This window comes from Phalangium opilio, unplaced genomic scaffold (genome assembly GCF_054372755.1).
Source record: "Phalangium opilio isolate 3A_F unplaced genomic scaffold, DU_Popi_V2 ptg000537l_1, whole genome shotgun sequence".
Taxonomy (NCBI): Eukaryota; Metazoa; Arthropoda; class Arachnida; order Opiliones; family Phalangiidae; genus Phalangium; species Phalangium opilio.
Window position 1 is genome coordinate 186310 of NW_028324243.1, and position 13145 is coordinate 199454.

Genomic DNA, 13145 nt, shown 5'->3' on the forward strand with positions numbered 1-13145 from the left:
CTGCTTTCTGAATCTAGCTTGACTTGCCAAAAACCATCTTTGGCATCGAGGACCGAAAAGACTTTGGCATTAGTCAATCGTGGAAGGATTTCTTCTATTGTTGGAAGAGGATAGTTGGGCCTTTTGAGAGCTGCATTTAAGTCTTTTGGATCCAAACAAATTCGAATGCGTTTTTTTCGTACGGCGACCATGCTGGAGATCCATGGTGTAGGAACTGTGACTTTTTCAAGAACACCCCGAGAGACGAGTTCATTAATTTGAGTTTGTAGTTCCTCTCTCAGAGCTACAGGAACTTTACGTGGTCTGTGTTGGACTGGTTTAATATTCGGATCTATTTCAAGATGACAGTCTCCAGCTAGACATCCAAGTCCTTCAAACACATCTGAGTATTCTGTAAGTATTTGTTCTTTAGTGAGTGGAGTTTGTCGATTCGTGGTTATAGCATTGACAGAGCTGTTTGCGTCCACATTTACAGTTATTAATCCCAGTTCAATACAACTGCCACCGGACAAAATTGAAGCTTTGTCAGTAGTAACAACATGGAAGCGTAGAGGAAATACTTGATTGTTGTATTGGCAGTTGACAGTAGTGATGCCATGTGAAACTAGGGTGGAGCCATTATAGCATGTTAAGGAGGTCTCCTTGAGTGTGAGTGGCGTTTTCTGATCAGTAGGCAATTGATCATAATCTTTTCGAGTTAAGATATTGCTAGTTGAGCCACTGTCTAGTTGGCATCTAAGTGTATAGGATTTCTGTTTGCCCAGAACTTGAAGATTGACAAACCATTGTTTTCCTTTTCCTTGAAGGAGTGAAATATCTTCTATGGCATAATTTGAAGCGTCAGAGGAATCAGCTTCGTTGTTGTCAATGTAGTGTAGTCTAGAATTCTTCTTTTTTGTAGATGAAGTCTTATTCTTGCATTGTTTAGCAAAGTGGTTCTTAGACTGACATCTTGAGCAAGTTTGACCAAAAGCAGGACATTTGTTTCTTTCCCGAGCGTGTACAGTGCCACAATAATAGCAAGGTTTTTGAAGCATCTGTACTTTAGTAGACATGTTCCTTGGTTGCGCTTTTGGAGGTTTCGGTGAAGTATACATCTGCTCCCTAGTATGGCCTTTGTGAGATGGTTTCTGAATATAGTGTAAGGCTGATGCGGAGTCTGTCTTGTTGATACGCTGCAATTGTTGATCAGCTAGTTCATTAGTTCGGCAAATAGCAATAGCAGAGTCGAGAGTGAGCTTCGATTCTCTGATTAGTTTAGATTGCGTCTGGGAGTTATTCGTACCCAATACTATGCGGTCCCTGATAAAGGTATCGAGAAGAGCACCAAAATCACAGGATTGAGCAAGTGTTCTCAAGCGTTGTACATACTGATCTATAGTTTCTTCAGTTTGTTGATTTGCCGAATAAAATATGAACCTTTCATATATGACGTTGATTTGGGGTTCGAAGTGATCGCTTAAGGCCTTTAGGATATCTCCTGTTGTAGCAGTTTGTGCAGCAGTGAGTGGCAAATTCTGATATATTTGAAAACAATCTTTCCCCATAACAGATAAGAGTGTAGCTACGCGTATAGGATCCGTCTGTTTATCAAGTCCAGTTGCAATTTCGAAATTGAGCCATTGCGAGTGAAAGAACTTCCAATTTTCTGCAACTTTACCAGTAGTAGTAGAAACTGGTGTTGGTGGCGGAATTGACGAGGCTATTGTGGAAGGAACTGGAGTAGCACCTTGTGACATTGTACCGTAGAGTTTCGGCAACGTGGCGACCAAGGCTTAACAAGTTTATGAGCACAGAGAACGGCGAAAATAGTGAAGTTGAAAATAACTAACGATACCCCACTTCTGGCACCATGTTTCGTTGTGTGGGTTTCTTGAGAGGTTTGTGTATCGTTAGTAAACGTGCATCATAATAATAAACTTAAAACAAACTTAATTTATTAAGAGATAAGGCATTACAATCTAGAAACCTATGCCATCACTGATCCTACTCTAATACTGAATGATAAGGGGCTGGCTATAAGCTTGCACAGCTGTTTTACTAGGGCTGAACATATTCATACAAAGGTTTTGACTAGGGCTGGACATATTTAACTGAGAATACGAAACGTGACGTAAAGCCTCTAGAGGCTCACTGAGAGCAGGGATAGATTTAATTTTAGAAGTAGGAATGGAGAACGGTTATACTTCAGTCCGACCCATAGCCCAGTCTAGCCCTTCCCTCCAACACGCAACGAAAAGTTTAAATTATCTTACTGGCTCACTTAAACTTCGTTTTGATGACGTTGCTGACTGGAATGGCGAAAAATACGTAATTAATTTTTACCTCTGTCGCTATGACCTGCCTCTTGTTTTATACCCCCCGTCCCGTGGAAGGGGGTCCGGTACTTTGACGCGTGACCAGATTACTCTGTTCTCAATTCCTACTTCGAAAATTAAATCTATCCCTGCTGATAGCTTGTTCTACAACGTCGCGAGAATTGACTACAATCGGTTTTTAGTTCATCTTCCCATTTAGACTGTACTAAGCCTTTGACAGCGCCTCATCAGGCATCGCTTTACGAGAATCTATGACCTACGTCTCAGTAACCAGTGACAAACTTATGGAACATATCTAATCAACTTATGATATACGGGATTTACGAGAGGTATTACTGTGGGCGCTGTCATTTCCTGTCGTCGAACGCGCTCCCTAGCCTTGACAGTACAACTCTCCGAAAAGGGGGCGGTAACCTCGTAAGTTACGTATAGATGATGACACTGGCATAATTTCAAACTGACTCGATGTACAAAAATTGGCTCTGGGCACTTAACTGCTCAAAAACATTTCTTACTTTTAAGAAGTCAAGCATAGCATCGGAATTGACAGATGCGTAGAATTTAAGGTCTTTTACTCGCAATATGTCTTTCAAATTGTTAATGATAATTTTCTGGCCGATTAAAACGTCAGCGGTGATGAATGACAACAGAGCACTGTTCGTCACGATTAAAGTAACAAACCAAATATTCAGTAAATGCTTGGATATTCCATGATTCAGTTTTACAACCCAACCTGCGGACGTTAAGAAAACAGTTTGAAGAGGGAATTGAAGCGAATTCTTTGCTTAAAACTTGCTTGTTTGTAATAGGGGAGCGAAGTACATCCATAGGAATGATCCAAATTGATTCGACTTTTCAAACCATTTCGTCAAAGCGGCGAGAATCAAAATCGTCATGAATAACAATCCAAGGAACTGAAAAACAATGTACGAAATTAGAGGGTTTACGTCACCAATATTCCATTATGAACAGCTTTCACTAGACAATTTAACGAAAATTGCAACTATCACCGCAAATCATTATAGTTAAGTAATGTATAGAAAACAGAAATGGGGAAAATTTAAGTTTTTGCTGTATGGGAATGGGAATTGAATTTTCATCTCTTCGAGTGACGATGACGTGACGGAGAGGTATTGCACTGGACGTGTCTGTGTGTCTGTCACCGCAGTCGCAGTTGGCAAATCGGAGCAAACGTATTCGCAGTTCACAGAAAGCAATATTGACCTCTACTCCATTATCATTGTTAGGGTTAAGATGTACACCGCGATCGGCTAGGGTTACGAGAAACGTTTAATCCCCAAAGGCAGGGCTTACACCAAAGGTTAACGCAATTGCGGCTTTGTTATCATTTACTGTGAATCAATCGTATTATACATATAGGATATACCCTAACTTTACAAAAATTGTGAAAAAGGGTACACGCTAGAAGTCAAACTTTAACAATAGCTATGTTTAAAATGATTTTAGGAATACCGTTTTTTAAAACTACTGACGATCAAAATCATTAATATCAAGTAAAAAAAATCGTCTTAATTGGGTTGCTAGCCCTCGTCTCGACTCGGAGAGATTTAATTTGGTTTCCAAACTTGGAGTTTGGCCTAGTTGAGAAGAAGTAAATTTAATGTTTTCTCACCCATGAAGGTATGGTGAAAATATTTGAAAGGAAGGTTCCCCGGTTCGTGGGAGATAGTTGAGAATACATTATTGCTTTGGGGTAATACAGCTCTGCCGTTGATTCATATTTCTTTGACCGTTCGGACGAAATAACGCTGGGGTATGCATTCAATTCCCACAACCTATAGGACTGTAATTTTTAACAACCACATAAAATTATTAATATGGAACTAATGAAACTAAAAATAGAAGAGCACTGATGCGCTATCAGTAAGTCTAAGGTCCATTTTAGCAACGACTGGCTTGGAAAGGTAACAAACATTCCGTTTAAGTATCTTTGTTGAGTGAAAAATATTTATCTGTGGCGGTTTTCTACTCGTTCTACAAGATGATATCATCAGAAGTGAGATGAGACCAGAAGTACTGAGCTAACCAAATTCTTCACTCGGCGAAAGTGAATATTCTTGATAACACACCAACGGTTGGCCCTCTAGTGGCGATTTCTGAATTTTCCCTCCAAAACGGTGAGACGCTCGCGGTGGTAGACGGCCGAACTAGATTCAAGCACCCGCTTCTGTGTTCCGTGGCTTTAGGTTGAGGGGAAGGGGGTAGGAAACGTTTTTGGAACTCGACCAATTTTTTTCTCAGTAGTGTAGGCGCGTGGGAAGCGGCATAGAATCCTCAAATTTGTTCACTAGTGCCAGGATCTACTATCAATGCTAGAGCCCTTCACTTCTAGTCTCATGTCACTTCTGTATCATTTAAAAAGATGTTTTATCCAGAGCTGTGCTAATTAACATTTCTAATCAATTGGCATCTTTTACGAATAGAAAATGGTAATTCAATTGTAATTACCTTACTGCTAATTGGGAAGTAATTCTCATTAATTAGTACGCATCGGAAAGGCACTTATCTTATTAAATTTATCAGCCCCTCAAAACGAGAGAGAATACTAGTACTCTCTCTTCGTAAATGGAATTCCCATCAGTGAAATCAAAAGTCTAAGACTCTTTCCTAAATCGTAAATGCCCCATTTCGAAAATTCGACTATTTTTCGTTCTTGAATTAATTGCAGTACCCATGGATTTACTATACCGGAGTCCACTATAGGAACTGTGGCAAGAAAATGAAGAAATGAGACAAAACTAGTTTAACATGATGAAACTTAATTAGACAAGTTATTAACTAGTTTCAAAAATAAATGCCTAATTTTTTATTGAATATAATTAGCTTCTATGTCTAATTGCTAATTGGCTAATTAATTATTCATAAATATTTATCTAATTGCTAATTTTAATTTAATTAGTTGCCACCTAATTAGAACAGCTCTGATTCTATCGCTCAAACGTTTGGTTTTGCTACGAATGGCTAAGGGGGCTCACGTTGTACCCTTGATGGTGGAAACATAAGGCGAGTCCTTTTTTTTAGAAGTGTAGCTCCTCCCCCTACGTCTGTTTAGCTGTCTACGGAAGGCGAAAAATGTCATGACTCGTTAAAAAAGACATGGCAGAAGTGACCTTTTAGATTTTTTAAAGTTAAATGCGCTGATTCGCCGCCGTTCGCGTTCGTATTCGTTTCTCTCGGCCTAGGCAGAGGACCTAGGGTAGAGGGTGGAGAATTATAGCAAACAAGTTTTTTTGGCAGCCAATGAATGAATGAAAATAATTTAAGTGGTAAATACGATTTTTACGTCAGGCTATGACGTCACTAGCGTAAATTAAGCCACGCCAGTTCTTTCCAAGATCATTTCACTCCGATTAGGATTTGACCTTAGCCATTCCAACCCCTCCATACATTCCTGCTTATATTGATTCTGTGAAATGGGTTAATTAAAGAGATAAATTACTTACATTTTCAAATGTAACACTGCAAAAATGTTTCGAAGAAATACACAATTAGAAAACAAACTTTTGAAAACTACTTGGTTGGCTTATCAGCAAGTTTCTATAAAAGAATAATTGAATTTCGCAGAAAATAGCCTCATCTTAAAACGTTACATAATAAGTTTTACCCACGAGGAAAAACCAAAACCTCTCTTGAATTTTTGGCACTAGATCTCTTGGAATGATGCTGACGTAAATGAAAGGGGAAGACTTAGCCTCTCTAATAATTTGTAACCACTAACATTGGAGAACCGAATAAACAATTATTATTATTATTATTATTATTATTATTATTATTATTATTATTATTATTAAGAGACGTTTCACCAAATAGCCACAGATGGGTACTTAAGAGAATGATTGGCTTATGGTACAACTCGCGAAAGTTTTAGTGGGAAACCAATATAATTCAAAAATGGTTTTCGAACCGAATTAGGATGAAAGATGCGAGTGTAACACGACACGTATTTGGAAATCAGGCCTATTTAGTTTATTCAAGTTTGATGTAAGTGCAAATTTTAATCGTAAATGTTGAAAATTTGTTCCAAGATTAATACTTTATTGAAAGCTTGTTTATAAAAAGAACTGGTACTTCTAATTAGATATAGTAACGGCAGAGGAAGGACCACGGTCCAGAAGCTCCCGACATATTAAATTAACTTTAAAATAGAGTAAAATATAAAATCCATGAAGTAGCGAATTGTTATAATTTAAAGTTATCCTGACGCAAAAATTAAAACATCTTTCAGGAATAGAGCAACCTATAATGATTTCAAAAATATAGATTTTGTATGTGATTAATAAGTAAAAAAACTTATAACGCGAGTTTGAAAAATCTCTGCCAAAAGTCCGCGGAAACTGTGTTTGTGCTTAATGGTGAAGTTATTAATATTAAGATTCTTTATATTAACAGGAAAAAATTCCTTCACAGAATGTTTAAGTAAATCTATCATACTTACTTTAAATGCTTTTCGATAGACTTAAGGATATCCGCAATAGAACCATCGAAGTCGCCAAGACGATCCCTATCTCCGTTAGGTTTTAGGTAGAATAATGGAAAGAACTGAGAATTGAAATCAAACAAACAGTTAATTTTTAGAGAACTTTAAACAACCTATATTTTTTATTATAAAAAGACTCAAATAAATATGCCACCATTAATGGAAACATTTAAACTGATTTTACGCCAATCATCCCGTAAAACCAGGGGTGGAGGTGGGATCTTGTTAGAAATTGAAGATAACAACATGACCCAAGGGCTGGGCCATAATGCCACATCGTTATCTTCTTAAATAGCATAAAAAGAAAATAAATTCTTAACAAAAAGCGTTTCGTACTTTTTCTTACTAACTTCCGACCCCGCAAATTATGAACTCGACCCCACAAAAACAGAAGTATCCGAACCCTTAGATATGTTAGTAAAAGATATAGTAGTTTCATCCCTTGTTAAAGGGTATGAGAAGCTTCGTTTGAAAAACCTCTGATTTATATAACAAAAGATAGAATTAATTTCTGTGAATTCAAAAATATCAAGCTTTTAATTCTCCGATTTCTGGTTATTTGGCAATATGCATTTGAAAATGCTTCATATGAAATTATTAGAAATCCACTTTTTAAAAAAGGCTAAAAGCCTAAAACGTTTCCCTGTTTTTGACGTCACACACGCGAGATGGTGCCACTCTCTCCGCTATTAGACCCAGAGTTTAGACCTTGAAGGAGAGAGGAATGGAGTGGAAACCCCCATACCTATAGCGTTGCCTCTGTACCCCCACCTACGGCACCGTTGTCCTCCCAGCATCCTCAGCGGTTAGGTAGGGTCGCACCGGACGAAATTGTAAAGGACGCTCCCTCTATCTTAAAAATAGAAGCTAGTTCTCATACATATAAAATGGCGCTACGCGGCAGCACTTGGCAATCGCCTACCGAAGGGTAGGGGCGTGCGCGAGGCACACTGGGAGAGATACGGTGCCGCAGTTCGCCCTTCATCATTTCCAATCCATCTCCCCTCCCTTACCCCTGTTTAGACAGGGGAAAAAGCATGGACAAAGCTCGAGACGCGTATACCTCGCGCGTATAGGATTCTCGCGCTTGTTTTCCTCACGTCATAGCAGGAGCAGATGACAAAGGAGTCTCGGACGCTAGCTTCCATAATGTAGAGGGCAATGGGATCCGCGAACGTCACGGTTATTAACCAAAATCATTACGCCAGTGCCCCTCTCGTAGGAAATTTGAGCTTTATTTTCCAACCAATAGCGTGGCTGCAAAGTCTCGAAAGGAGATCTGGGAAATCGCGTCTGGAGCCTCTCTTTAAAAATACGTATCGTCTGCTTATAATTAGCCTAGGCTTAACGAGTATTAGAGTTAAAAATGGATTTCAACGGCTTTTTAATCTTTTTTTAGACTAAAATTGATAATGAAAAGCCCAGCGAGTAACGTATGTACACTATTAAAAAACTAAAATGTGTTTCAGTGCCAATTTTTTCTTAATTTCGTCTTGAATTAAATGATAGCTACAAGAGGTTGGGAAAAGAAATCACTCACGATCTTTTAAAACCCAAAAAGTAAGAGACAGTGATTTCGTTTCCAACCTCTTGTAGCAGTCAATTAATTCAAAAACATACGGAATATTTTGGCCCTAAAACACATATATAAGATTGTGTTTCGGCATCTTTTAAAACCTTGCTTTATAATTTGAAAACCCGAGCCCAATCATTCCAGTGGGCACAAATTGTTAATTAAGCCTTGGCTTACCTGGGTTTCTCTTCTAGTTTGGACTTAATTTACTATTTAGTAGGTTTAAAGTCACAAAATGTAGGCCTAGTCTTATCTTTTATCTTAATACCAACGGTTACAGCTGTTTGAATAAAGTATAATTATATTGTGTATATTTATGTCGCGATCGGATAAGACGAACTTCAGTAGCCACCATTAGTCCGTTATTACAAAACAAATTCCCAGCAGACTTTGGTGCCAGATATAATCCACCAAAAGCATCGTCTGCTATAATGTCTGATAGCGCGTCTATGGCAAACGATACCGCTACAGCTGTGACGTACGCGGGTGCCATTGCCCTCTATATTGTGGAAGCTGGCGTCCGAGACTCCTTTGTCATCTGCTCCTGGTCATAGTGATGTCAATAATCATGTAGGCGAACAAGCTCGACAAGACAACATTGTTGTGAGTTTTCGTGATTTACCAATGGGTTTTAAAAATAGAAACTTTGGTTCAATTATATTAAAAACTTGATATTTTGAAAGTAGAGACTTGAAAGTGTAACATAATACCACTTTCGTGGTAAAATATGATATGAAATTGTAAATTCCCATACCCTTTAACTTCTCATAAGCCCTAATACTGGCAGAGGCAGGCTATATTTGTATCTTAGGGGCCGGATTCTTCTGTGGGGTAATAGGATACTTCTTTATTTGCGCGGCGCTGCATCTATCTTGGCAAGGAGGATATGTAAGAGAGGAGACTCGATCTGGAAAGTTGGAGGGAGGTAAAACAAGATGGCCCCGGCCAGATTACACTTTTGCGCGCCCTCTAGTGAGTAGAATTAGTATTACTATATTCATTGACCCCGGCAAATTTAAAATTTTCGGTTTTTTTCCATTGTTTATAACATAGCATTCCGATTGTGAATAAAACCAATCTAGTAAGAATTTGGTTTACAGTTTAATTAAATAAGTAATTAACAAAATCTGTTCTATGAGTGAACTGGAAACTAATATTTGTACTCTGACTAGTTGATGGGTCCTGACTCGCAGGAGATTCTAAAACCAACTGCCTCTTTAGCTTCTTATTTGCTGTATATCTCTCTCGTCTTCGACATTTTTCTCTTTCTCTGTATTCTGGAATCAAACGAAGCCTTCTCATCTTTTCCGCTGATGGCATTTTCGCGTATGAGCCTGAGGTTAGGAAAAAACATTGCTTTGGTGACGATGGTCAAGGTTGCCAAAATAACAAAAAACTCTTGGCAACAGAGCTGCCAGAATACAAAGTTTAAGGAAGACAAAATAGTAAAATATTGCTAGTCCATTCTTAAACAAAATTATATGTATGTTCTTTCTCGACTGGTACAGTTTTACTACCCCCATTATAGGAAAGGCAAATTAATAATTATCTTAATGTTCTTTTTATTGATGAGCTTAAGTTGTAAATTTTTTATTTGATACTTTCATAGTAACGTTAATTAAACCTTCAATACCTTGATTTAACTTTTCATTTAAGGATGATGTCAGTTTGTAAGTCTTGTTAATTTAATTCCCCCTTTCCCACAGAGAGGCTCTGAAATTTAAATCACTTGGCAGAGACTCCAGTCTTCAACATTCAGTGACAGACTCTCATTCTCAATGGGCATTTAAAAAACTGTATAAATTTAAATTGAAATTCCAAATTATAATTAAATACTTTTTGTTTAATATGTATTATGGGCAAGTGCAACTTAGTCTGGCCCTTTTATGACTTCAAAGTTGTCATTTTGTAATTTATTCTAAACTGGAAGATGATTGTTTTGTTATTGATGTGCCTAAAGACCAAAAATTTATTAACAATCTTTTACCAAGATTACAAATTACTTTTTTTAATTACTACATTCCAAATTATTTGAAATGGAATAAAAAGGACGGAATGTAATGGCGCAAATAAGGCTGAAGTGATATTTTTAAGTTCCTTAAAATGTGATAGAATCTTACAAATTTATTTAATAAAATTGTTTTACAAAATTTCAGGAGTCTTGGGTGCATTATTTATTTGCATTTTTTTCACTGGTTTTAACAAGCTTGGGACAAATTTTTGAGAAACATTTAAAATTTATCGTTAGCCAAAATTGGCGTTGATAAATTAATAACAGCAGATACCACGGTCATCACTGAACTAGCATAGGGCAATAAATCAAAAGGCAATTTTTTATTTAAACAATTAAAAGCTCTCATTCTACCTATCGTTCTCTCAACATGCACTCTCGCAGCAGCTATTTTGGAATTTCGCAAAACTTCTTCCCTTGTAAATTGCTTTTTCTTCTTTAGAAAGGGTGGTCTTATTAGTTCTAGACCACGCTCGTTGCAAAGATCTTCTATGGCAAACCCCTTGTTAACCATAATCCCATCTATGAAACCTTCACACATGTCCAATATTTTACTTTCAGACGTTACTTGTTGGTCGGAACATCTTCCACAAAAAGCTTTGCTGACAAATGTTATAACACCGGAAGGTGCGATAGCGACCAACAACTTAATCGTGTTCCTTCCTTTGTAGTGAGAGTACGTTTTTATTCTGCATTGAAGACACGCGGGTCTCTCTATTTCGACTTCAGTACAGTCTAGTATTACCCTTGTATTAGGAAACTCAGCAAAACATCTGGGCATACATTTCATAATTTCATTTTTATCTAGCCATTTTATCGCGCATTCGAGAACCGAAACCAACTGCGTAAGAGTTAATTTAAAATTATTTGAGGTCTGAACTTTACTTATTCCAAACAAAGCTGATAGAGCGGTGAATGAAATGCCAAGTTTTAGCTTCATGAGTGTCAAAAATACCCTATCTCGAACATTCATTGAGATGCGGCTAGGAAACTCACTATTAATATTTTTAACAATCGCATCAAATAGACCAGTACTTTGTAATCCAGTTAATGAAATTATAGAGGTGGCATTCAATATTCCATTAGAAGCATTAACATAACATGTATGATTTTCCAAGGTGTTGACCGTAATGCATTTATCATTGGGGTTTGGAGTGGTGCATTTGTCGGTCGTAGTTTGCTCGGTAGTTTGTTGAACAGTATCAATCCCCAATCTTTCAGCTAAAATTTCTGCGTCTGCTGGTCCATTTATTTCAGCTGTTTCACTTGCATGCAAAGTTGGAGATTGTGAGAGCAGTTTCCTTTTTTTCAGTCTTTCCAATCTCCCATTAGCTTTAAACTATTGTTGATCATGTTTCCTTAACGGGAGTTTTTTGGAAGGAACAGTCAAAGGTCCAAGTCTGGGAGGGTAACTTAACTTATCTACAATAATAACTCTTGTTATAATTGGTTTTAAATTAATATTATACGCTTAAAACATACCTGAATGTTCATATTTCGGTTGAGGGCGGTAATCCTCTTCTTTAAAATGATAGGAGCAGACAACCGTGGACTTGGTGTGTGGTTTACCCATTTTTAAAGCTATATCCCATTGTTTCGACAATTTAAGGTCGCGTGGAAATTGGTGAAAGCGGACACCACTCATTGTGGCATTATTTTTACACCCATACACGCTGCAGTATTTAACCATTGTTTAATTACGTTTAAATAAACAGCAAAACTGACAAAAACTAGCCTAATTATCGTTGAGCAGATAGTTGAGTTGTTGATTTAATTTTATAATTATCTTTGAGCAATTCAATTTAATTAACTTTAATTAAACCATGAGTATGTTGATTGCGTTTGTCATTAATGGTCCGAAGGAGCCCTTTAAGTTACATTTAAACACCTGATTAAACTATCTAATCATCGATCATCCGTTAAGCCTTAGACCTTGCAATAGGCAGACAACAAACTAGACGAAGTTTGCAGTCTATTTATGACATCTCATGTTGCCCTCTATTGAATCTCTCAACAATTACTATCGTTAAATTTATTACTTAAATAATATAATTTTTTTTAATTATAATAATCATATTAGCTAATTATAACTATTTAACTTTAAATGAGTATGTTTCATAGAATTAAATTATATTGCTAAATTAAAAAATTGGGGCGCGCGAAGCTGTTGGTGAAGGCGCGCTTCCCGTGATAGATCTTGGAAGAGAGAAGTACTTCCCTCTTCCAAGGATAGATGTTGTAAACGAGGGATATTCAAAATTATAAACATGCTCATGAGACTGGAGCAGGGAGACTTAAACGCATGCGCGAGAATGCAAGCTCTCTTACCGCACAGCCCACTCGATCACGCAAGTTGCACTATAGCAACTTGCGTGATCGAGTGGGCTGTGCTTACCGTGAGGGGGCACCGGTGACCATGATAACAGCATTTTGCATGGCATTTTGACTGACTCCTGTCAAGTCCGGAAATAATAACAATAGTAGTTGCAACTGAGCTTTTTATTAACTGTTTCCAAAAGCGCGATAAGCATATCTGACACCCGGGTTACTGATAACACCGGTTTATATACATACAGTGGTGTTGCGCGCGCAGCCCTAATAATCAACTTTGAACCCATACATGACAACTCCGAGTCTCCCTTCTAATACATTCTCCTTTATCTTAGCTTTATGAAAGTCATTGCGCCCAAATTGGGATTAAAAATACTTATTGTATTTTGTTAAATATTTCTTTCCTTTTCATGC

At 37.5% G+C, this 13145-nt stretch overlaps 1 long non-coding RNA gene across 1 annotated transcript in view; it reads right to left on the reverse strand.

Moving 5' to 3' along the window:
• Positions 1-2945: 2945 nt before the first annotated feature.
• Positions 2946-13145, reverse strand: part of LOC149588658 (uncharacterized) — a 422944-nt gene continuing 412744 nt past the window's right edge. The window contains exon 3 of the long non-coding RNA XR_016379805.1: positions 2946-3051. This is a non-coding gene — a long non-coding RNA (uncharacterized LOC149588658). The remainder of the gene's footprint in view (positions 3052-13145) is intronic.